At 43.4% G+C, this 21,630-nt stretch overlaps 18 non-coding genes across 18 annotated transcripts; all 18 read left to right on the top strand.

The window, feature by feature from the left end:
• The first annotated feature begins 572 nt into the window (after nucleotides 1-572).
• On the top strand, nucleotides 573-691 carry LOC136757041 (5S ribosomal RNA). The gene has a single exon (XR_010819089.1). It is a non-coding gene; the product is annotated as a 5S ribosomal RNA (ribosomal RNA).
• Nucleotides 692-1,746: 1,055 nt separating this feature from the next.
• LOC136756484 (5S ribosomal RNA) lies at nucleotides 1,747-1,865 on the top strand. The gene has a single exon (XR_010818565.1). It is a non-coding gene; the product is annotated as a 5S ribosomal RNA (ribosomal RNA).
• Nucleotides 1,866-2,931: 1,066 nt separating this feature from the next.
• On the top strand, nucleotides 2,932-3,050 carry LOC136757081 (5S ribosomal RNA). The gene has a single exon (XR_010819126.1). It is a non-coding gene; the product is annotated as a 5S ribosomal RNA (ribosomal RNA).
• A 1,056-nt stretch (nucleotides 3,051-4,106) lies between these two features.
• Nucleotides 4,107-4,225, top strand: LOC136757363 (5S ribosomal RNA). Its single transcript, XR_010819392.1, has one exon. It is a non-coding gene; the product is annotated as a 5S ribosomal RNA (ribosomal RNA).
• Nucleotides 4,226-5,291: 1,066 nt separating this feature from the next.
• LOC136757434 (5S ribosomal RNA) lies at nucleotides 5,292-5,410 on the top strand. The gene has a single exon (XR_010819460.1). It is a non-coding gene; the product is annotated as a 5S ribosomal RNA (ribosomal RNA).
• A 1,054-nt stretch (nucleotides 5,411-6,464) lies between these two features.
• LOC136757160 (5S ribosomal RNA) lies at nucleotides 6,465-6,583 on the top strand. The gene has a single exon (XR_010819201.1). It is a non-coding gene; the product is annotated as a 5S ribosomal RNA (ribosomal RNA).
• A 1,046-nt stretch (nucleotides 6,584-7,629) lies between these two features.
• LOC136757331 (5S ribosomal RNA) lies at nucleotides 7,630-7,748 on the top strand. Its single transcript, XR_010819365.1, has one exon. It is a non-coding gene; the product is annotated as a 5S ribosomal RNA (ribosomal RNA).
• Nucleotides 7,749-8,814: 1,066 nt separating this feature from the next.
• Nucleotides 8,815-8,933, top strand: LOC136757512 (5S ribosomal RNA). Its single transcript, XR_010819528.1, has one exon. It is a non-coding gene; the product is annotated as a 5S ribosomal RNA (ribosomal RNA).
• Nucleotides 8,934-9,985: 1,052 nt separating this feature from the next.
• On the top strand, nucleotides 9,986-10,104 carry LOC136756623 (5S ribosomal RNA). Its single transcript, XR_010818695.1, has one exon. It is a non-coding gene; the product is annotated as a 5S ribosomal RNA (ribosomal RNA).
• A 1,065-nt stretch (nucleotides 10,105-11,169) lies between these two features.
• On the top strand, nucleotides 11,170-11,288 carry LOC136757177 (5S ribosomal RNA). Its single transcript, XR_010819217.1, has one exon. It is a non-coding gene; the product is annotated as a 5S ribosomal RNA (ribosomal RNA).
• A 1,054-nt stretch (nucleotides 11,289-12,342) lies between these two features.
• LOC136756871 (5S ribosomal RNA) lies at nucleotides 12,343-12,461 on the top strand. The gene has a single exon (XR_010818926.1). It is a non-coding gene; the product is annotated as a 5S ribosomal RNA (ribosomal RNA).
• A 1,046-nt stretch (nucleotides 12,462-13,507) lies between these two features.
• On the top strand, nucleotides 13,508-13,626 carry LOC136757040 (5S ribosomal RNA). Its single transcript, XR_010819088.1, has one exon. It is a non-coding gene; the product is annotated as a 5S ribosomal RNA (ribosomal RNA).
• Nucleotides 13,627-14,681: 1,055 nt separating this feature from the next.
• Nucleotides 14,682-14,800, top strand: LOC136756431 (5S ribosomal RNA). The gene has a single exon (XR_010818516.1). It is a non-coding gene; the product is annotated as a 5S ribosomal RNA (ribosomal RNA).
• A 1,066-nt stretch (nucleotides 14,801-15,866) lies between these two features.
• LOC136757132 (5S ribosomal RNA) lies at nucleotides 15,867-15,985 on the top strand. Its single transcript, XR_010819174.1, has one exon. It is a non-coding gene; the product is annotated as a 5S ribosomal RNA (ribosomal RNA).
• A 1,056-nt stretch (nucleotides 15,986-17,041) lies between these two features.
• Nucleotides 17,042-17,160, top strand: LOC136757362 (5S ribosomal RNA). The gene has a single exon (XR_010819390.1). It is a non-coding gene; the product is annotated as a 5S ribosomal RNA (ribosomal RNA).
• A 1,066-nt stretch (nucleotides 17,161-18,226) lies between these two features.
• LOC136756790 (5S ribosomal RNA) lies at nucleotides 18,227-18,345 on the top strand. The gene has a single exon (XR_010818850.1). It is a non-coding gene; the product is annotated as a 5S ribosomal RNA (ribosomal RNA).
• Nucleotides 18,346-19,402: 1,057 nt separating this feature from the next.
• Nucleotides 19,403-19,521, top strand: LOC136757131 (5S ribosomal RNA). The gene has a single exon (XR_010819173.1). It is a non-coding gene; the product is annotated as a 5S ribosomal RNA (ribosomal RNA).
• A 1,050-nt stretch (nucleotides 19,522-20,571) lies between these two features.
• On the top strand, nucleotides 20,572-20,690 carry LOC136756735 (5S ribosomal RNA). Its single transcript, XR_010818798.1, has one exon. It is a non-coding gene; the product is annotated as a 5S ribosomal RNA (ribosomal RNA).
• Nucleotides 20,691-21,630: the final 940 nt, after the last annotated feature.

Genomic DNA, 21,630 nt, shown 5'->3' with positions numbered 1-21,630 from the left:
TGGTGTATTGAAATACAGGAGCTGCTGGATTTGTGTGTTTTCTTACCCCCTCACCATAGTTTGTCAAATGTTTAAACAACTGAACTTATATTCAAGGTTTGTTTCTCTTCATATGTTTTACTGGTTTACATTTGTCTCAGCAACCTGTTGAATGATTCTTCTGCTTTCAAAACAAAATGACAACAGGATGAATGCACACACTTGAAAATACAATACATGCAATGTTATGCATCATAGTGATGCAACCTCCTTTCAGTTTCATACTGCATGTCAATTGAAATCCTTACTGAAATGCACACCTTCTCAAGATTGCGCTTGACTGGCGTGTCAGGCACTCAATTACAGCTGTTTTATCAAGACAATGTGTTCGTATTGTAAAATATAGTTCCGGTCTGGTTTGGCACCCCAGCTAACGCACAACGTTGCCACAACGTTTCGTGTTAGCAGGGACTGTCTGCGGCGCGCTAGTGTGTCCCGGACTTTAGAGTAGAGAGACAGTTCATTTGCAAGTATGAGCGGCAGAAACGGATATTGCCTTCCCTTTAAGTAGAGCGTCAGGGACAGCCTCCCTGGCTTACGGCCATACTAGCCTGAATACGCCCGATCTCGTCAGATCTCGGAAGCTAAGCAGGATCGGGCCTGGTCAGTACTTGGATGGGAGACCGCCTGGGAATACCAGGTGCTGTAAGCTTTTGCATCTTTTACACACCAGAGGGCGACAAATCACGAGTTTTAACTTTGGATACACGCAATTTCATCATTATTTCAGATTTGACTTCCCCAAATACACAGGCATACAATAGATCTTGTTCTCCAACGTAAACGGTCCCTAGTAACTAGGGTACATTCGTAAATAAATTGAGCATCATGGCTAGAAGTGACTAAATGTTGCCTAATCTTTCTCATCGAGAAATGACACAATTACAGCAACACAAAAAGGAACTCCACCGGACAAAGTTCAGTGCTCACAAGGAGCCTCATTCAACACACACGGTTCCATTCCCATTCATGCAAAGCACGAAAGTGTAAATCTTGGGAACATACTTGAGAGCAAAGATCACATTCAATCTCATTCAAGGCACGGATGTGAATGCAACGGGATGAAATTACTGAAATGATGCCTGCCCTCGAACTGTGATGATGGACTACCCGACTCGCCAATAATATTGGGTTCTGGTGTATTGAAATACAGGAGCTGCTGGATTTGTGTGTTTTCTTACCCCCTCACCATAGTTTGTCAAATGTTTAAACAACTGAACTTATATTCAAGGTTTGTTTCTCTTCATATGTTTTACTGGTTTACATTTGTCTCAGCAACCTGTTGAATGATTCTTCTGCTTTCAAAACAAAATGACAACAGGATGAATGCACACACTTGAAAATACAATACATGCAATGTTATGCATCATAGTGATGCAACCTCCTTTCAGTTTCATACTGCATGTCAATTGAAATCCTTACTGAAATGCACACCTTCTCAAGATTGCGCTTGACTGGCGTGTCAGGCACTCAATTACAGCTGTTTTATCAAGACAATGTGTTCGTTTTGTAAAATATAGTTCCGGTCTGGTTTGGCACCCCAGCTAACGCACAACGTTGCCACAACGTTTCGTGTTAGCAGGGACTGTCTGCGGCGCGCTGGTGTGTCCCGGACTTTAGAGTAGAGAGACAGTTCATTTGCAAGTATGAGCGGCAGAAACGGATATTGCCTTCCCTTTAAGTAGAGCGTCAGGGACAGCCTCCCTGGCTTACGGCCATACTAGCCTGAATACGCCCGATCTCGTCCGATCTCGGAAGCTAAGCAGGCTCGGGCCTGGTCAGTATTTGGATGGGAGACCGCCTGGGAATACCAGGTGCTGTAAGCTTTTGCATCTTTTACACACCAGAGGGCGACAAATCACGAGTTTTAACTTTGGATACACGCAATTTCATCATTATTTCAGATTTGACTTCCCCAAATACACAGGCATACAATAGATCTTGTTCTCCAACGTAAACGGTCCCTAGTAACTAGGGTACATTCGTAAATAAATTGAGCATCATGGCTAGAAGTGACTAAATGTTGCCTAATCTTTCTCATCGAGAAATGACACAATTACAGCAACACAAAAAGGAACTCCACCGGACAAAGTTCAGTGCTCACAAGGAGCCTCATTCAACACACACGGTTCCATTCCCATTCATGCAAAGCACGAAAGTGTAAAACTTGGGAACATACTTGAGAGCAAAGATCACATTCAATCTCATTCAAGGCACGGATGTGAATGCAACGGGATGAAATTACTGAAATGATGCCTGCCCTCGAACTGTGATGATGGACTACCCGACTCGCCAATAATATTGGCTTCTGGTGTATTGAAATACAGGAGCTGCTGGATTTGTGTCATTTCTTACCCCCTCACCATAGTTTGTCAAATGTTTAAACAACTGAACTTATATTCAAGGTTTGTTTCTCTTCATATGTTTTACTGGTTTACATTTGTCTCAGCAACCTGTTGAATGATTCTTCTGCTTTCAAAACAAAATGACAACAGGATGAATGCACACACTTGAAAATACAATACATGCAATGTTATGCATCATAGTGATGCAACCTCCTTTCAGTTTCATACTGCATGTCAATTGAAATCCTTACTGAAATGCACACCTTCTCAAGATTGCGCTTGACTGGCGTGTCAGGCACTCAATTACAGCTGTTTTATCAAGACAATGTGTTCGTTTTGTAAAATATAGTTCCGGTCTGGTGTGGCACCCCAGCTAACGCACAACGTTGCCACAATGTTGCCACAACGTGGCGTGTTAGCAGGGACTGTCTGCGGCGCGCTGGTGTGTCCCGGGCTTTAGAGTAGAGAGACAGTTCAACTGTAAGTATGAACGGCAGAAACGGATATTGCCTTCCCTTTAAGTAGAGCGTCAGGGACAGCCTCCCTGGCTTACGGCCATACTAACCTGAATACGCCCGATCTCGTCCGATCTCGGAAGCCAAGCAGGCTCGGGCCTGGTCAGTACTTGGATGGGAGACCTCCTGGGAATACCAGGTGCTGTAAGCTTTTGCATCTTTTACACACCAGAGGGCGACAAATCACGAGTTTTAACTTTGGATACACGCAATTTCATCATTATTTCAGATTTGACTTCCCCAAATACACAGGCATACAATAGATCTTGTTCTCCAACGTAAACGGTCCCTAGTAACTAGGGTACATTCGTAAATAAATTGAGCATCATGGCTAGAAGTGACTAAATGTTGCCTAATCTTTCTCATCGAGAAATGACACAATTACAGCAACACAAAAAGGAACTCCACCGGACAAAGTTCAGTGCTCACAAGGAGCCTCATTCAACACACACGGTTCCATTCCCATTCATGCAAAGCACGAAAGTGTAAAACTTGGGAACATACTTGAGAGCAAAGATCACATTCAATCTCATTCAAGGCACGGATGTGAATGCAACGGGATGAAATTACTGAAATGATGCCTGCCCTCGAACTGTGATGATGGACTACCCGACTCGCCAATAATATTGGGTTCTGGTGTATTGAAATACAGGAGCTGCTGGATTTGTGTGTTTTCTTACCCCCTCACCATAGTTTGTCAAATGTTTAAACAACTGAACTTATATTCAAGGTTTGTTTCTCTTCATATGTTTTACTGGTTTACATTTGTCTCAGCAACCTGTTGAATGATTCTTCTGCTTTCAAAACAAAATGACAACAGGATGAATGCACACACTTGAAAATACAATACATGCAATGTTATGCATCATAGTGATGCAACCTCCTTTCAGTTTCATACTGCATGTCAATTGAAATCCTTACTGAAATGCACACCTTCTCAAGATTGCGCTTGACTGGCGTGTCAGGCACTCAATTACAGCTGTTTTATCAAGACAATGTGTTTTTTTTTGTAAAATATAGTTCCGGTCTGGTGTGGCACCCCAGCTAACGCACAACGTTGCCACAACATGGCGTGTTAGCAGGGACTGTCTGCGGCGCGCTGCTGTGTCCCGGGCTTTAGAGTAGAGAGACAGTTCAACTGTAAGTATGAACGGCAGAAACGGATATTGCCTTCCCTTTAAGTAGAGCATCAGGGACAGCCTCCCTGGCTTACGGCCATACTAGCCTGAATACGCCCGATCTCGTCCGATCTCGGAAACCAAGCAGGCTCGGGCCTGGTCGGTACTTGGATGGGGGACCGCCTGGGAATACCAGGTGCTGTAAGCTTTTGCACCTTTTACACACCAGAGGGCGACAAATCACGAGTTTTAACTTTGGATACACACAATTTCATCATTATTTCAGATTTTACTTCCCCAAATACACAGGCATACAATAGATCTTGTTCTCCAACGTAAACGGTCCCTAGTAACTAGGGTACATTCGTAAATAAATTGAGCATCATGGCTAGAAGTGACTAAATGTTGCCTAATCTTTCTCATCAAGAAATGACACAATTACAGCAACACAAAAAGGAACTCCACCGGACAAAGTTCAGTGCTCACAAGGAGCCTCATTCAACACACACGGTTCCATTCCCATTCATGCAAAGCACGAAAGTGTAAAACTTGGGAACATACTTGAGAGCAAAGATCACATTCAATCTCATTCAAGGCACGGATGTGAATGCAACGGGATGAAATTACTGAAATGATGCCTGCCCTCGAACTGTGATGATGGACTACCCGACTCACCAATAATATTGGCTTCTGGTGTATTGAAGTACAGGAGCTGCTGGATTTGTGTGTTTTCTTACCCCCTCACCATAGTTTGTCAAATGTTTAAACAACTGAACTTATATTCAAGGTTTGTTTCTCTTCATATGTTTTACTGGTTTACATTTGTCTCAGCAACCTGTTGAATGATTCTTCTGCTTTCAAAACAAAATGACAACAGGATGAATGCACACACTTGAAAATACAATACATGCAATGTTATGCATCATAGTGATGCAACCTCCTTTCAGTTTCATACTGCATGTCAATTGAAATCCTTACTGAAATGTACACCTTCTCAAGATTGCGCTTGACTGGCGTGTCAGGCACTCAATTACAGCTGTTTTATCAAGACAATGTGTTCGTTTTGTAAAATATAGTTCCGGTCTGGTGTGGCACCCCAGCTAACGCACAACGTTGCCACAACGTTGCCACAACGTGGCGTGTTAGCAGGGACTGTCTGCGGCGCGCCGGTGTGTCCCGGACTTTAGAGTAGAGAGACAGTTCAACTGCAAGTATGAGCGGCAGAAACGGATATTGCCTTCCCTTTAAGTAGTGCGTCAGGGACAGCCTCTCTGGCTTACGGCCATACTAGCCTGAATACGCCCGATCTTGTCCGATCTCAGAAGCTAAGCAGGCTCTGGCCTGGTTAGTACTTGGATGGGAGACTGCCTGGGAATACCAGGTGCTGTAAGCTTTTGCATCTTTTACACACCAGAGGGCGACAAATCACGAGTTTTAACTTTGGATACACGCAATTTCATCATTATTTCAGATTTTACTTCCCCAAATACACAGGCATACAATAGATCTTGTTCTCCAACGTAAACGGTCCCTAGTAACTAGCGTACATTCGTAAATAAATTGAGCATCATGGCTAGAAGTGACTAAATGTTGCCTAATCTTTCTCATCAAGAAATGACACAATTACAGCAACACAAAAAGGAACTCCACTGGACAAAGTTCAGTGCTCACAAGGAGCTTCATTCAACACACACGGTTCCATTCCCATTCATGCAAAGCATGAAAGTGTAAAACTTGGAAATATACTTGAGAGTAAAGATCACATTCAATCTCATTCAAGGCACGGATGTGAATGCAACGGGATGAAATTACTGAAATGATGCCTGCCCTCGAACTGTGATGATGGACTGCCCGACTCGCCAATAATATTGGGTTCTGGTGTATTGAAATACAGGAGCTGCTGGATTTGTGTGTTTTCTTACCCCCTCACCATAGTTTGTCAAATGTTTAAACAACTGAACTTATATTCAAGGTTTGTTTCTCTTCATATGTTTTACTGGTTAAATTTGTCTCAGCAACCTGTTGAATGATTCTTCTGCTTTCAAATTAAAATGACAACAGGATGAATGCACACACATGAAAATACAATACATGCAATGTTATGCATCATAGTGATGCAACCTCCTTTCAGTTTCATACTGCATGTCAATTGAAATCCTTACTGAAATGCACACCTTCTCAAGATTGCGCTTGACTGGCGTGTCAGGCACTCAATTACAGCTGTTTTATCAAGACAATGTGTTCGTTTTGTAAAATATAGTTCCGGTCTGGTGTGGCACCCCAGCTAACGCACAACGTTGCCACAACGTTTCGTGTTAGCAGGGACTGTCTACGGCGCGCTGGTGTGTCCCGGACTTTAGAGTAGAGAGACAGTTCAACTGCAAGTATGAGCGGCAGAAACGGATATTGCCTTCCCTTTAAGTAGAGCGTCAGGGACAGCCTCCCTGGCTTACGGCCATATTAGCCTGAATACGCCCGGTCTCGTCCGATCTCGGAAGCTAAGCAGGCTCGGGCCTGGTCAGTACTTGAATGGGAGACCGCCTGGGAATACCAGGTGCTGTAAGCTTTTGCACACCAGAGGGCGACAAATCACGAGTTTTAACTTTGGATACACGCAATTTCATCATTATTTCAGATTTTACTTCCCCAAATACACAGGCATACAATAGATCTTGTTCTCCAACGTAAACGGTCCCTAGTAACTAGGGTACATTCGTAAATAAATTGAGCATCATGGCTAGAAGTGACTAAATGTTGCCTAATCTTTCTCATCGAGAAATGACACCATTACAGCAACACAAAAAGGAACTCCACCGGACAAAGTTCAGTGCTCACAAGGAGCCTCATTCAACACACACGGTTCCATTCCCATTCATGCAAAGCACGAAAGTGTAAAACTTGGGAACATACTTGAGAGCAAAGATCACATTCAATCTCATTCAAGGCACGGATGTGAATGCAACGGGATGAAATTACTGAAATAATGCCTGCCCTCGAACTGTGATGATGGACTACCCGACTCGCCAATAATATTGGGTTCCGGTGTATTGAAATACAGGAGCTGCTGGATTTGTGTGTTTTCTTACCCCCTCACCATAGTTTGTCAAATGTTTAAACAACTGAACTTATATTCAAGGTTTGTTTCTCTTCATATGTTTTACTGGTTTACATTTGTCTCAGCAACCTGTTGAATGATTCTTCTGCTTTCAAAACAAAATGACAACAGGATGAATGCACACACTTGAAAATACAATACATGCAATGTTATGCATCATAGTGATGCAACCTCCTTTCAGTTTCATACTGCATGTCAATTGAAATCCTTACTGAAATGCACACCATCTCAAGATTGCGCTTGACTGGCAAGTCAGGCACTCAATTACAGCTGTTTTATCAAGACAATGTGTTCGTTTTGTAAAATATAGTTCCGGTCTGGTGTGGCACCCCAGCTAACCCACAACGTTGCCACAACATGGCGTGTTAGCAGGGACTGTCTGCGGCGCGCTGCTGTGTCCCGGGCTTTAGAGTAGAGAGACAGTTCAACTGTAAGTATGAACGGCAGAAACGGATATTGCCTTCCCTTTAAGTAGAGCATCAGGGACAGCTTCCCTGGCTTACGGCCATACTAGCCTGAATACGCCCGATCTCGTCCGATCTCAGAAGCCAAGCAGGCTCGGGCCTGGTCGGTACTTGGATGGGAGACCGCCTGGGAATACCAGGTGCTGTAAGCTTTTGCACCTTTTACACACCAGAGGGCGACAAATCACGAGTTTTAACTTTTGATACACACAATTTCATCATTATTTCAGATTTGACTTCCCCAAATACACAGGCATACAATAGATCTTGTTCTCCAACGTAAACGGTCCCTAGTAACTAGGGTACATTCGTAAATAAATTGAGCATCATGGCTAGAAGTGACTAAATGTTGCCTAATCTTTCTCATCAAGAAATGACACAATTACAGCAACACAAAAAGGAACTCCACCGGACAAAGTTCAGTGCTCACAAGGAGCCTCATTCAACACACACGGTTCCATTCCCATTCATGCAAAGCACTAAAGTGTAAAACTTGGGAACATACTTGAGAGCAAAGATCACATTCAATCTCATTCAAGGCACGGATGTGAATGCAACGGGATGAAATTACTGAAATGATGCCTGCCCTCGAACTGTGATGATGGACTACCCGACTCACCAATAATATTGGCTTCTGGTGTATTGAAGTACAGGAGCTGCTGGATTTGTGTGTTTTCTTACCCCCTCACCATAGTTTGTCAAATGTTTAAACAACTGAACTTATATTCAAGGTTTGTTTCTCTTCATATGTTTTACTGGTTTACATTTGTCTCAGCAACCTGTTGAATGATTCTTCTGCTTTCAAAACAAAATGACAACAGGATGAATGCACACACTTGAAAATACAATACATGCAATGTTATGCATCATAGTGATGCAACCTCCTTTCAGTTTCATACTGCATGTCAATTGAAATCCTTACTGAAATGTACACCTTCTCAAGATTGCGCTTGACTGGCGTGTCAGGCACTCAATTACAGCTGTTTTATCAAGACAATGTGTTCGTTTTGTAAAATATAGTTCCGGTCTGGTGTGGCACCCCAGCTAACGCACAACGTTGCCACAACGTTGCCACAACGTGGCGTGTTAGCAGGGACTGTCTGCGGCGCGCTGGTGTGTCCCGGGCTTTAGAGTAGAGAGACAGTTCAACTGTAAGTATGATCGGCAGAAACGGATATTGCCTTCCCTTTAAGTAGAGCGTCAGGGACAGCCTCCCTGGCTTACGGCCATACTAGCCTGAATACGCCCGATCTCGACCGATCTCGGAAGCCAGGCAGACTCGGGCCAGGTCAGTACTTGGATGGGAGACCGCCTGGGAATACCAGGTGCTGTAAGCTTTTGCACCTTTTACACACCAGAGGGCGACAAATCACGAGTTTTAACTTTGGATACACACAATTTCATCATTATTTCAGATTTTACTTCCCCAAATACACAGGCATACAATAGATCTTGTTCTCCAACGTAAACGGTCCCTAGTAACTAGGGTACATTCGTAAATTAATTGAGCATCATGGCTAGAAGTGACTCAATGTTGCCTAATCTTTCTCATCAAGAAATGACACAATTACAGCAACACAAAAAGGAACTCCACCGCACAAAGTTCAGTGCTCACAAGGAGACTCATTCAACACACACGGTTCCATTCCCATTCATGCAAAGCACGAAAGTGTAAAACTTGGGAACATACTTGAGAGCAATGATCACATTCAATCTCATTCAAGGCACGGATGTGAATGCAACGGGATGAAATTACTGAAATGCCTGCCCTCGAACTGTGATGATGGACTACCCGACTCGCCAATAATATTGGGTTCTGGTGTATTGAAATACAGGAGCTGCTGGATTTGTGTGTTTTCTTACCCCCTCACCATAGTTTGTCAAATGTTTAAACAACTGAACTTATATTCAAGGTTTGTTTCTCTTCATATGTTTTACTGGTTTACATTTGTCTCAGAAACCTGTTGAATGATTCTTCTGCTTTCAAAACAAAATGACAACAGGATGAATGCACACACTTGAAAATACAATACATGCAATGTTATGCATCATAGTGATGCAACCTCCTTTCAGTTTCATACTGCATGTCAATTGAAATCCTTACTGAAATGCACACCTTCTCAAGATTGCGCTTGACTGGCGTGTCAGGCTCTCGATTACAGCTGTTTTATCAAGACAATGTGTTCGTTTTGTAAAATATAGTTCCGGTCTGGTGTGGCACCCCAGCTAACGCACAACGTTGCCACAACGTGGCGTGTTAGCAGGGACTGTCTGCGGCGCGCTGGTGTGTCCCGGGCTTTAGAGTAGAGAGACAGTTCAACTGTAAGTATGAACGGCAGAAACGGATATTGCCTTCCCTTTAAGTAGAGCGTCAGGAACAGCCTCCCTGGCTTATGGCCATACTAGCCTGAATACGCCCGATCTCGTCCGATCTCGGAAGCCAAGCAGGCTCGGGCCTGGTCAGTACTTGGATGGGAGACCGCCTGGGAATACCAGGTGCTGTAAGCTTTTGCATCTTTTACACACCAGAGGGCGACAAATCACAAGTTTTAACTTTGGATACACGCAATTTCATCATTATTTCAGATTTTACTTCCCCAAATACACAGGCATACAATAGATCTTGTTCTCCAACGTAAACGGTCCCTAGTAACTAGGGTACATTCGTTACTAAATTGAGCATCATGGCTAGAAGGGACTAAATGTTGCCTAATCTTTCTCATCAAGAAATGACACAATTACAGCAACACAAAAAGGAACTCCACCGGACAAAGTTCAGTGCTCACAAGGAGCCTCATTCAACACACACGGTTCCATTCCCATTCATGCAAAGCACGAAAGTGTAAAACTTGGGAACATACTTGAGAGCAAAGATCACATTCAATCTCATTCAAGGCACGGATGAGAATGCAACGGGATGAAATTACTGAAATGATGCCTGCCCTCGAACTGTGATGATGGACTACCCGACTCGCCAATAATATTGGGTTCTGGTGTATTGAAATACAGGAGCTGCTGGATTTGTGTGTTTTCTTACCCCCTCACCATAGTTTGTCAAATGTTTAAACAACTGAACTTATATTCAAGGTTTGTTTCTCTTCATATGTTTTACTGGTTAAATTTGTCTCAGCAACCTGTTGAATGATTCTTCTGCTTTCAAATTAAAATGACAACAGGATGAATGCACACACATGAAAATACAATACATGCAATGTTATGCATCATAGTGATGCAACCTCCTTTCAGTTTCATACTGCATGTCAATTGAAATCCTTACTGAAATGCACACCTTCTCAAGATTGCGCTTGACTGGCGTGTCAGGCACTCAATTACAGCTGTTTTATCAAGACAATGTGTTCGTTTTGTAAAATATAGTTCCGGTCTGGTGTGGCACCCCAGCTAACGCACAACGTTGCCACAACGTTGCCACAACGTGGCGTGTTAGCAGGGACTGTCTGCGGCGCGCCGGTGTGTCCCGGACTTTAGAGTAGAGAGACAGTTCAACTGCAAGTATGAGCGGCAGAAACGGATATTGCCTTCCCTTTAAGTAGTGCGTCAGGGACAGCCTCTCTGGCTTACGGCCATACTAGCCTGAATACGCCCGATCTCGTCCGATCTCAGAAGCTAAGCAGGCTCTGGCCTGGTTAGTACTTGGATGGGAGACTGCCTGGGAATACCAGGTGCTGTAAGCTTTTGCATCTTTTACACACCAGAGGGCGACAAATCACGAGTTTTAACTTTGGATACACGCAATTTCATCATTATTTCAGATTTTACTTCCCCAAATACACAGGCATACAATAGATCTTGTTCTCCAACGTAAACGGTCCCTAGTAACTAGCGTACATTCGTAAATAAATTGAGCATCATGGCTAGAAGTGACTAAATGTTGCCTAATCTTTCTCATCAAGAAATGACACAATTACAGCAACACAAAAAGGAACTCCACTGGACAAAGTTCAGTGCTCACAAGGAGCTTCATTCAACACACACGGTTCCATTCCCATTCATGCAAAGCATGAAAGTGTAAAACTTGGAAATATACTTGAGAGTAAAGATCACATTCAATCTCATTCAAGGCACGGATGTGAATGCAACGGGATGAAATTACTGAAATGATGCCTGCCCTCGAACTGTGATGATGGACTGCCCGACTCGCCAATAATATTGGGTTCTGGTGTATTGAAATACAGGAGCTGCTGGATTTGTGTGTTTTCTTACCCCCTCACCATAGTTTGTCAAATGTTTAAACAACTGAACTTATATTCAAGGTTTGTTTCTCTTCATATGTTTTACTGGTTAAATTTGTCTCAGCAACCTGTTGAATGATTCTTCTGCTTTCAAATTAAAATGACAACAGGATGAATGCACACACATGAAAATACAATACATGCAATGTTATGCATCATAGTGATGCAACCTCCTTTCAGTTTCATACTGCATGTCAATTGAAATCCTTACTGAGATGCACACCTTCTCAAGATTGCGCTTGACTGGCGTGTCAGGCACTCAATTACAGCTGTTTTATCAAGACAATGTGTTCGTTTTGTAAAATATAGTTCCGGTCTGGTGTGGCACCCCAGCTAACGCACAACGTTGCCACAACGTTTCGTGTTAGCAGGGACTGTCTACGGCGCGCTGGTGTGTCCCGGACTTTAGAGTAGAGAGACAGTTCAACAGCAAGTATGAGCGGCAGAAACGGATATTGCCTTCCCTTTAAGTAGAGCGTCAGGGACAGCCTCCCTGGCTTACGGCCATACTAGCCTGAATACGCCCGGTCTCGTCTGATCTCGGAAGCTAAGCAGGCTCGGGCCTGGTCAGTACTTGAATGGGAGACCGCCTGGGAATACCAGGTGCTGTAAGCTTTTGCACACCAGAGGGCGACAAATCACGAGTTTTAACTTTGGATACACGCAATTTCATCATTATTTCAGATTTGACTTCCCCAAATACACAGGCATACAATAGATCTTGTTCTCCAACGTAAACGGTCCCTAGTAACTAGGGTACATTCGTAAATAAATTGAGCATCATGGCTAGAAGTGACTAAATGTTGCCTAATCTTTCTCATCGAGAAATGACACAATTACAGCAACACAAAAAGGAACTCCACCGGACAAAGTTCAGTGCTCACAAGGAGCCTCATTCAACACACACGGTTCCATTCCCATTCATGCAAAGCACGAAAGTGTAAAACTTGGGAACATACTTGAGAGCAAGGATCACATTCAATCTCATTCAAGGCACGGATGTGAATGCAACGGGATGAAATTACTGAAATGATGCCTGCCCTCGAGCTGTGATGATGGACTACCCGACTCGCCAATAATATTGGGTTCTGGTGTATTGAAATACAGGAGCTGCTGGATTTGTGTGTTTTCTTACCCCCTCACCATAGTTTGTCAAATGTTTAAACAACTGAACTTATATTCAAGGTTTGTTTCTCTTCATATGTTTTACTGGTTTACATTTGTCTCAGCAACCTGTTGAATGATTCTTCTGCTTTCAAAACAAAATGACAACAGGATGAATGCACACACTTGAAAATACAATACATGCAATGTTATGCATCATAGTGATGCAACCTCCTTTCAGTTTCATACTGCATGTCAATTGAAATCCTTACTGAAATGCACACCTTCTCAAGATTGCGCTTGACTGGCGTGTCAGGCACTCAATTACAGCTGTTTTATCAAGACAATGTGTTCGTATTGTAAAATATAGTTCCGGTCTGGTTTGGCACCCCAGCTAACGCACAACGTTGCCACAACGTTTCGTGTTAGCAGGGACTGTCTGCGGCGCGCTAGTGTGTCCCGGACTTTAGAGTAGAGAGACAGTTCATTTGCAAGTATGAGCGGCAGAAACGGATATTGCCTTCCCTTTAAGTAGAGCGTCAGGGACAGCCTCCCTGGCTTACGGCCATACTAGCCTGAATACGCCCGATCTCGTCAGATCTCGGAAGCTAAGCAGGATCGGGCCTGGTCAGTACTTGGATGGGAGACCGCCTGGGAATACCAGGTGCTGTAAGCTTTTGCATCTTTTACACACCAGAGGGCGACAAATCACGAGTTTTAACTTTGGATACACGCAATTTCATCATTATTTCAGATTTGACTTCCCCAAATACACAGGCATACAATAGATCTTGTTCTCCAACGTAAACGGTCCCTAGTAACTAGGGTACATTCGTAAATAAATTGAGCATCATGGCTAGAAGTGACTAAATGTTGCCTAATCTTTCTCATCGAGAAATGACACAATTACAGCAACACAAAAAGGAACTCCACCGGACAAAGTTCAGTGCTCACAAGGAGCCTCATTCAACACACACGGTTCCATTCCCATTCATGCAAAGCACGAAAGTGTAAATCTTGGGAACATACTTGAGAGCAAAGATCACATTCAATCTCATTCAAGGCACGGATGTGAATGCAACGGGATGAAATTACTGAAATGATGCCTGCCCTCGAACTGTGATGATGGACTACCCGACTCGCCAATAATATTGGGTTCTGGTGTATTGAAATACAGGAGCTGCTGGATTTGTGTGTTTTCTTACCCCCTCACCATAGTTTGTCAAATGTTTAAACAACTGAACTTATATTCAAGGTTTGTTTCTCTTCATATGTTTTACTGGTTTACATTTGTCTCAGCAACCTGTTGAATGATTCTTCTGCTTTCAAAACAAAATGACAACAGGATGAATGCACACACTTGAAAATACAATACATGCAATGTTATGCATCATAGTGATGCAACCTCCTTTCAGTTTCATACTGCATGTCAATTGAAATCCTTACTGAAATGCACACCTTCTCAAGATTGCGCTTGACTGGCGTGTCAGGCACTCAATTACAGCTGTTTTATCAAGACAATGTGTTCGTTTTGTAAAATATAGTTCCGGTCTGGTTTGGCACCCCAGCTAACGCACAACGTTGCCACAACGTTTCGTGTTAGCAGGGACTGTCTGCGGCGCGCTGGTGTGTCCCGGACTTTAGAGTAGAGAGACAGTTCATTTGCAAGTATGAGCGGCAGAAACGGATATTGCCTTCCCTTTAAGTAGAGCGTCAGGGACAGCCTCCCTGGCTTACGGCCATACTAGCCTGAATACGCCCGATCTCGTCCGATCTCGGAAGCTAAGCAGGCTCGGGCCTGGTCAGTACTTGGATGGGAGACTGCCTGGGAATACCAGGTGCTGTAAGCTTTTGCATCTTTTACACACCAGAGGGCGACAAATCACGAGTTTTAACTTTGGATACACGCAATTTCATCATTATTTCAGATTTGACTTCCCCAAATACACAGGCATACAATAGATCTTGTTCTCCAACGTAAACGGTCCCTAGTAACTAGGGTACATTCGTAAATAAATTGAGCATCATGGCTAGAAGTGACTAAATGTTGCCTAATCTTTCTCATCGAGAAATGACACAATTACAGCAACACAAAAAGGAACTCCACCGGACAAAGTTCAGTGCTCACAAGGAGCCTCATTCAACACACACGGTTCCATTCCCATTCATGCAAAGCACGAAAGTGTAAAACTTGGGAACATACTTGAGAGCAAAGATCACATTCAATCTCATTCAAGGCACGGATGTGAATGCAACGGGATGAAATTACTGAAATGATGCCTGCCCTCGAACTGTGATGATGGACTACCCGACTCGCCAATAATATTGGCTTCTGGTGTATTGAAATACAGGAGCTGCTGGATTTGTGTCATTTCTTACCCCCTCACCATAGTTTGTCAAATGTTTAAACAACTGAACTTATATTCAAGGTTTGTTTCTCTTCATATGTTTTACTGGTTTACATTTGTCTCAGCAACCTGTTGAATGATTCTTCTGCTTTCAAAACAAAATGACAACAGGATGAATGCACACACTTGAAAATACAATACATGCAATGTTATGCATCATAGTGATGCAACCTCCTTTCAGTTTCATACTGCATGTCAATTGAAATCCTTACTGAAATGCACACCTTCTCAAGATTGCGCTTGACTGGCGTGTCAGGCACTCAATTACAGCTGTTTTATCAAGACAATGTGTTCGTTTTGTAAAATATAGTTCCGGTCTGGTGTGGCACCCCAGCTAACGCACAACGTTGCCACAATGTTGCCACAACGTGGCGTGTTAGCAGGGACTGTCTGCGGCGCGCTGGTGTGTCCCGGGCTTTAGAGTAGAGAGACAGTTCAACTGTAAGTATGAACGGCAGAAACGGATATTGCCTTCCCTTTAAGTAGAGCGTCAGGGACAGCCTCCCTGGCTTACGGCCATACTAACCTGAATACGCCCGATCTCGTCCGATCTCGGAAGCCAAGCAGGCTCGGGCCTGGTCAGTACTTGGATGGGAGACCGCCTGGGAATACCAGGTGCTGTAAGCTTTTGCATCTTTTACACACCAGAGGGCGACAAATCACGAGTTTTAACTTTGGATACACGCAATTTCATCATTATTTCAGATTTGACTTCCCCAAATACACAGGCATACAATAGATCTTGTTCTCCAACGTAAACGGTCCCTAGTAACTAGGGTACATTCGTAAATAAATTGAGCATCATGGCTAGAAGTGACTAAATGTTGCCTAATCTTTCTCATCGAGAAATGACACAATTACAGCAACACAAAAAGGAACTCCACCGGACAAAGTTCAGTGCTCACAAGGAGCCTCATTCAACACACACGGTTCCATTCCCATTCATGCAAAGCACGAAAGTGTAAAACTTGGGAACATACTTGAGAGCAAAGATCACATTCAATCTCATTCAAGGCACGGATGTGAATGCAACGGGATGAAATTACTGAAATGATGCCTGCCCTCGAACTGTGATGATGGACTACCCGACTCGCCAATAATATTGGGTTCTGGTGTATTGAAATACAGGAGCTGCTGGATTTGTGTGTTTTCTTACCCCCTCACCATAGTTTGTCAAATGTTTAAACAACTGAACTTATATTCAAGGTTTGTTTCTCTTCATATGTTTTACTGGTTTACATTTGTCTCAGCAACCTGTTGAATGATTCTTCTGCTTTCAAAACAAAATGACAACAGGATGAATGCACACACTTGAAAATACAATACATGCAATGTTATGCATCATAGTGATGCAACCTCCTTTCAGTTTCATACTGCATGTCAATTGAAATCCTTACTGAAATGCACACCTTCTCAAGATTGCGCTTGACTGGCGTGTCAGGCACTCAATTACAGCTGTTTTATCAAGACAATGTGTTTTTTTTTGTAAAATATAGTTCCGGTCTGGTGTGGCACCCCAGCTAACGCACAACGTTGCCACAACATGGCGTGTTAGCAGGGACTGTCTGCGGCGCGCTGCTGTGTCCCGGGCTTTAGAGTAGAGAGACAGTTCAACTGTAAGTATGAACGGCAGAAACGGATATTGCCTTCCCTTTAAGTAGAGCATCAGGGACAGCCTCCCTGGCTTACGGCCATACTAGCCTGAATACGCCCGATCTCGTCCGATCTCGGAAACCAAGCAGGCTCGGGCCTGGTCGGTACTTGGATGGGGGACCGCCTGGGAATACCAGGTGCTGTAAGCTTTTGCACCTTTTACACACCAGAGGGCGACAAATCACGAGTTTTAACTTTGGATACACACAATTTCATCATTATTTCAGATTTTACTTCCCCAAATACACAGGCATACAATAGATCTTGTTCTCCAACGTAAACGGTCCCTAGTAACTAGGGTACATTCGTAAATAAATTGAGCATCATGGCTAGAAGTGACTAAATGTTGCCTAATCTTTCTCATCGAGAAATGACACAATTACAGCAACACAAAAAGGAACTCCACCGGACAAAGTTCAGTGCTCACAAGGAGCCTCATTCAACACACACGGTTCCATTCCCATTCATGCAAAGCACGAAAGTGTAAAACTTGGGAACATACTTGAGAGCAAAGATCACATTCAATCTCATTCAAGGCACGGATGTGAATGCAACGGGATGAAATTACTGAAATGATGCCTGCCCTCGAACTGTGATGATGGACTACCCGACTCGCCAATAATATTGGCTTCTGGTGTATTGAAATACAGGAGCTGCTGGATTTGTGTCATTTCTTACCCCCTCACCATAGTTTGTCAAATGTTTAAACAACTGAACTTATATTCAAGGTTTGTTTCTCTTCATATGTTTTACTGGTTTACATTTGTCTCAGCAACCTGTTGAATGATTCTTCTGCTTTCAAAACAAAATGACAACAGGATGAATGCACACACTTGAAAATACAATACATGCAATGTTATGCATCATAGTGATGCAACCTCCTTTCAGTTTCATACTGCATGTCAATTGAAATCCTTACTGAAATGCACACCTTCTCAAGATTGCGCTTGACTGGCGTGTCAGGCACTCAATTACAGCTGTTTTATCAAGACAATGTGTTCGTTTTGTAAAATATAGTTCCGGTCTGGTGTGGCACCCCAGCTAACGCACAACGTTGCCACAACGTTGCCACAACGTGGCGTGTTAGCAGGGACTGTCTGCGGCGCGCCGGTGTGTCCCGGACTTTAGAGTAGAGAGACAGTTCAACTGCAAGTATGAGCGGCAGAAACGGATATTGCCTTCCCTTTAAGTAGTGCGTCAGGGACAGCCTCTCTGGCTTACGGCCATACTAGCCTGAATACGCCCGATCTCGTCCGATCTCGGAAGCTAAGCAGGCTCGGGCCTGGTCAGTACTTGAATGGGAGACTGCCTGGGAATACCAGGTGCTGTAAGCTTTTGCACACCAGAGGGCGACAAATCACGAGTTTTAACTTTGGATACACGCAATTTCATCATTATTTCAGATTTGACTTCCCCAAATACACAGGCATACAATAGATCTTGTTCTCCAACGTAAACGGTCCCTAGTAACTAGGGTACATTCGTAAATAAATTGAGCATCATGGCTAGAAGTGACTAAATGTTGCCTAATCTTTCTCATCGAGAAATGACACAATTACAGCAACACAAAAAGGAACTCCACCGGACAAAGTTCAGTGCTCACAAGGAGCCTCATTCAACACACACGGTTCCATTCCCATTCATGCAAAGCACGAAAGTGTAAAACTTGGGAACATACTTGAGAGCAAGGATCACATTCAATCTCATTCAAGGCACGGATGTGAATGCAACGGGATGAAATTACTGAAATGATGCCTGCCCTCGAGCTGTGATGATGGACTACCCGACTCGCCAATAATATTGGGTTCTGGTGTATTGAAATACAGGAGCTGCTGGATTTGTGTGTTTTCTTACCCCCTCACCATAGTTTGTCAAATGTTTAAACAACTGAACTTATATTCAAGGTTTGTTTCTCTTCATATGTTTTACTGGTTTACATTTGTCTCAGCAACCTGTTGAATGATTCTTCTGCTTTCAAAACAAAATGACATCAGGATGAATGCACACACTTGAAAATACAATACATGCAATGTTATGCATCATAGTGATGCAACCTCCTTTCAGTTTCATACTGCATGTCAATTGAAATCCTTACTGAAATGCACACCTTCTCAAGATTGCGCTTGACTGGCGTGTCAGGCACTCAATTACAGCTGTTTTATCAAGACAATGTGTTCGTTTTGTAAAATATAGTTCCGGTCTGGTGTGGCACCCCAGCTAACGCACAACGTTGTCACAATGTTGCCACAACGTGGCGTGTTAGCAGGGACTGTCTGCGGCGCGCTGGTGTGTCCCGGGCTTTAGAGTAGAGAGACAGTTCAACTGTAAGTATGAACGGCAGAAACGGATATTGCCTTCCCTTTAAGTAGAGCGTCAGGGACAGCCTCCCTGGCTTACGGCCATACTAACCTGAATACGCCCGATCTCGTCCGATCTCGGAAGCCAAGCAGGCTCGGGCCTGGTCAGTACTTGGATGGGAGACCGCCTGGGAATACCAGGTGCTGTAAGCTTTTGCATCTTTTACACACCAGAGGGCGACAAATCACGAGTTTTAACTTTGGATACACGCAATTTCATCATTATTTCAGATTTGACTTCCCCAAATACACAGGCATACAATAGATCTTGTTCTCCAACGTAAACGGTCCCTAGTAACTAGGGTACATTCGTAAATAAATTGAGCATCATGGCTAGAAGTGACTAAATGTTGCCTAATCTTTCTCATCGAGAAATGACACAATTACAGCAACACAAAAAGGAACTCCACCGGACAAAGTTCAGTGCTCACAAGGAGCCTCATTCAACACACACGGTTCCATTCCCATTCATGCAAAGCACGAAAGTGTAAAACTTGGGAACATACTTGAGAGCAAAGATCACATTCAATCTCATTCAAGGCACGGATGTGAATGCAACGGGATGAAATTACTGAAATGATGCCTGCCCTCGAACTGTGATGATGGACTACCCGACTCGCCAATAATATTGGGTTCTGGTGTATTGAAATACAGGAGCTGCTGGATTTGTGTGTTTTCTTACCCCCTCACCATAGTTTGTCAAATGTTTAAACAACTGAACTTATATTCAAGGTTTGTTTCTCTTCATATGTTTTACTGGTTTACATTTGTCTCAGCAACCTGTTGAATGATTCTTCTGCTTTCAAAACAAAATGACAACAGGATGAATGCACACACTTGAAAATACAATACATGCAATGTTATGCATCATAGTGATGCAACCTCCTTTCAGTTTCATACTGCATGTCAATTGAAATCCTTACTGAAATGCACACCTTCTCAAGATTGCGCTTGAATGGCGTGTCAGGCACTCAATTACAGCTGTTTTATCAAGACAATGTGTTCGTTTTGTAATACATAGGTCTGGTGTGGCACCCCAGCTAACGCACAACGTTGCCACAAAGTTTCGTGTTAGCAGGGACTGTCTGCGGCGTGCTGGTGTGTCCCGGACTTTAGAGTAGAGAGACAGTTCAACTGTAAGTATGAGCGGCAGAAACGGATATTGCCTTCCCTTTAAGTAGAGCGTCAGGGACAGCCTCCCTGGCTTACGGCCATACTAGCCTGAATACGCCCGATCTCGTCCGATCTCGGAAACTAAGCAGGCTCGGGCCTGGTCAGTACTTGGATGGGAGACCGCCTGGGAATACCAGGTGCTGTAAGCTTTTGCATCTTTTACACACCAGAGGGCGACAAATCACGAGTTTTAACTTTGGATACACGCAATTTCATCATTATTTCAGATTTGACTTCCCCAAATACACAGGCATACAATAGATCTTGTTCTCCAATGTAAACGGTCCCTAGTAACTAGGGTACATTCGTAAATAAATTGAGCATCATGGCTAGAAGTGACTAAATGTTGCCTAATCTTTCTCATCGAGAAATGACACAATTACAGCAACACAAAAAGGAACTCCACCGGACAAAGTTCAGTGCTCACAAGGAGCCTCATTCAACACACACGGTTCCATTCCCATTCATGCAAAGCACGAAAGTGTAAAACTTGGGAACATACTTGAGAGCAAAGATCACATTCAATCTCATTCAAGGCACGGATGTGAATGCAACGGGATGAAATTACTGAAATGATGCCTGCCCTCGAACTGTGATGATGGACTACCCGACTCGCCAATAATATTGGGTTCTGGTGTATTGAAATACAGGAGCTGCTGGATTTGTGTGTTTTCTTACCCCCTCACCATAGTTTGTCAAATGTTTAAACAACTGAACTTATATTCAAGGTTTGTTTCTCTTCATATGTTTTACTGGTTTACATTTGTCTCAGCAACCTGTTGAATGATTCTTCTGCTTTCAAAACAAAATGACAACAGGATGAATGCACACACTTGTAAAAACAATACATGCAATGTTATGCATCATAGTGATGCAACCTCCTTTCAGTTTCATACTGCATGTCAATTGAAATCCTTACTGAAATGCACACCTTCTCAAGATTGCGCTTGACTGGCGTGTCAGGCACTCAATTACAGCTGTTTTATCAAGACAATGTGTTCGTTTTGTAATATATAGTTCCGGTCTGGTGTGGCACCCCAGCTAACGCACAACGTTGCCACAACGTTTCGTGTTAGCAGGGACTGTCTG

Source organism: Amia ocellicauda, chromosome 8 (assembly GCF_036373705.1).
Source record: "Amia ocellicauda isolate fAmiCal2 chromosome 8, fAmiCal2.hap1, whole genome shotgun sequence".
Lineage (NCBI taxonomy): Eukaryota > Metazoa > Chordata > Actinopteri > Amiiformes > Amiidae > Amia > Amia ocellicauda.
The sequence above is the reverse complement of the archived record's forward strand: the minus strand, read 5'-3'. Positions and strand labels throughout refer to the sequence as shown.